General features: G+C 33.7%; 1 long non-coding RNA gene across 1 annotated transcript; it reads left to right on the forward strand.

Annotated features, from left to right (window-relative positions):
* LOC109586268 (uncharacterized) lies at positions 1 to 3,199 on the forward strand. Its single transcript, XR_002186909.1, has 3 exons — positions 1 to 64; positions 113 to 389; positions 3,116 to 3,199. It is a non-coding gene; the product is annotated as an uncharacterized LOC109586268 (long non-coding RNA).
* Positions 3,200 to 3,269: the final 70 nt, after the last annotated feature.

Genomic DNA, 3,269 nt, shown 5'->3' on the forward strand with positions numbered 1-3,269 from the left:
TCTAATTGATCATGGCACTGACCCATCACAAGCTATTGCTAATAAATTATGGCAAAGTTATGAAGTATGCATATAAACTGTTGAATATAAAATTATTTTTTTCTTTTTGTAGTCGCTTTATGCAGCTCAAAGGTCACATTCGTGATGCTTCCTAATTAATTTAATATTTTTATTGTACATTCACTTAGTTTTTATTTTATTATTGCTGTCTTCCATTTTTGCATGCACTTCCACACTGCCACACCTTTTTGCAAAACATTATTAATTAAAGTAGGAGGAGAGTTTAAACTGGGCGTGGTTTATTGTAGTATTGTGCTGTTCTGTTTCATAGTATAAACGTTTAATGCTCGCTTGTTTCTCACAAAGTTTCTAAGAGAAGCATGTCTATTGTAAGTAAAAAGAGATACTGCATGTAATGGGTTAGAGTCAACTAATTTTTGTTTGTATATAGCACGTAGAGGATCATTATGTATACATATTGTTCCATAATTATGTAATCACTTTGGTAAGGGATACAAAAGTTAAAGGGATCACATAAAGAAGACAGCACTGTGAAAGGGGTGTGGGTAAATAAAAAACCTAAACCCTAATCCTAGCACTAATCTAAAGCTAGAAAATTGTGCCACACCTCTTCTCGTGCCGTCTTCTTCATGTGACCCAATTAAAGCAGAAAGTAAAGGATATTAGCAATACATGTATTTGGTAGTTGATTTACCTGCAATTAATTAATCCAACTCTTGATTAATCCAATTACTCAATTTAAAACAGAACTAATAACTGGCTGTTAATTAAGTAATTAGGTAATGGTTATTAAGTAATAATTAATACTATGACATCATTCCTTTTGGAAACATGTACTCAAATAATTAAAATGTTCCATGTACTCTTTCCGCCTATTAATCTCATTACGGTACATGTACATGTACATGTATAGCGTACATGTAATTAATATAATATGGCGTGTATAATATTACTCTCTTGTCCTTATGTAAAAGAATTTGGATTATGCGACACTTTATGACATAATTATTCAGTAATGATTATGCTTACTTCACTGTTGTTGTAAGAATTTATTTTGGGAGCCAGTTTAGTCATGTTTTTGAAAGTGAATCCACACTGATTGGGACACTGTTTTTGGATGTAATTTGATAGCCATGTTTTTTTTAAATCATTCCAAATTTTTATTACATTTTCTCATACATATTGATGTCCTTATGCTATGAAAAAACTTGAGCTGATTCCGACGAATAATTTTTGAGTTATGAGCATTTTTAAAAACGGCCAATTTTTGAAAAATACCCAAGGCTATAGCCAATGGTTTTTTTCCAAAAAATGGCTCCAAAATCACTCCCAACTTTTATTACATTTTCAGATACATATTGATGTCCTTATGCTGTGTAGAAAGTTTGAGGTGATTCTGACTTCAATTTTTCAAGTTATGGCCATTTTAAGAAAACGTCAAAATTCTGAAAATACCCAAGGCTATAGCCAATGGTTTTTTTTCAAAAAATGGCTCCGAAATCACCCCAAATTTTTATTACATTTTCTGATACATATTGATGTCCTTATGCTGTGTAGCAAGTTTGAGCTGATTCCGACTTCAATTTTTCGAGTTACGGCCATTTTAAGAAAACGCCAAAATCCTAAAAAATACCCAAGGCTATAGCCCATGGTTTTTTCAAAAAATGGCTCCGAAATCACCCCAAATTTTTATTACATTTTCTGATACATATTGATGTCCTTATGCTCTGCAGAAAGTTTGAGTTGATTCTGACAAATATTTTTTGAGTTACGACCATTTTAAGAAAACGTCAAAATTCTGAAAAATACTCAAGGCTATAGCCCATGTTTTTTTTCAAAAAATGGCTCCGAAATCACCCTAAATTTTTATTACATTTTCAGATACATATTGATGTCCTTATGCTGTGTAGAAAGTTTGAGGTGATTCTGACTTCAATTTTTCAAGTTATGGCCATTTTAAGAAAACGTCAAAATTCTGAAAATACCCAAGGCTATAGCCAATGGTTTTTTTCAAAAAATGGCTCCGAAATCACCCCAAATTTTTATTACATTTTCTGATACATATTGATGTCCTTATGCTGTGTAGCAAGTTTGAGCTGATTCCGACTGATAATTTCCAAGTTATAAGCATCTAAAGACACTACAACCAGGGCCACTGAGAGGGGGGGGGGCAAAAGGGGCAAATGCCCTGGGCCCCACAATTTTAAGGGCCCCAAAGAAATTTTCTAAGAACTTAATTAAACAAAATTATTACAGAAGATGGGCCCTTCTGGCCTTTTGCCAAGCAAAAAGTTATGATTTCATCAAAATCAATCTTCCTAGCTAGTTAAAATTCAATAGACAAAGTGCATGTTATCATGCGTGCAGGTAAAAATTAATTAATTTTGACCACACCCACTATGAATATAATTAAAACTGCAAATTTTTTCGGCGCGCTTCGCACACCACAATTCCCTTTCCTGGGCCCCTCCAAAGCTCTCAGCAGCCCTGACTACAACTTAAGTTTTATACTCTAATTAATGTCCACCACTCAGTGATTTGGTTCCTGCATTTACTTGTATACAGTAACAGGCATTAAGAGACATACATTATCATAATGTTATGTACATATGTACATGTACATATACATGTATTAGATTGCAGACCTCATTATAATTACCTGAACTGTTGTCTATAAAGAATAAACAAGTATGTACACTGTATGTACATTATCTTAGCATAATGAGCTCACGGTATTTTCCCTCACTCACGCTCAGTCACTTAAAAAATGTGGAATATACGCATGTAGTTTATTAATAGTTAGTATTTCCTTCATTTCAGTCATTCTTGTTGCTTTTTGTCTTAGTTCTATGTAGAGGTGTGTTGGTGTAGGAAAGCAGGAATTACTCTATAAGGGATTTATTGTTATAATGGCACATTGGGGGAAAGTTGAGAAATTTTAAATGCATGTACTTGTAACTATTTTAATTAGTGTAAAATTAATTGTAGTGTCTGTCTCCTACCCTTTTCTCCCCTCTCTCTCTCTTCCTCCCTTTCTGTGCCTTTGTCTTTGTCTCCCCCCCCCCCTCTTTCTCCCTCCCTCTCTCTCTCTCAGCAAGTTAAAGATGAGGATATCAGCGATGAAGGAGAGCTGACAGTCTTTATACAACCACCTGGATCTGACCTTTACATCCAAAGAGAAAGAGTAAACCATTATTATTATTATTATTATTATTATTAATACTAACATTCTGTTGTGCTTTCATAAT

The sequence above is a fragment of the Amphimedon queenslandica genome, unplaced genomic scaffold (assembly GCF_000090795.2).
Source record: "Amphimedon queenslandica unplaced genomic scaffold, v1.1 AMPQUscaffold_12913, whole genome shotgun sequence".
Lineage (NCBI taxonomy): Eukaryota > Metazoa > Porifera > Demospongiae > Haplosclerida > Niphatidae > Amphimedon > Amphimedon queenslandica.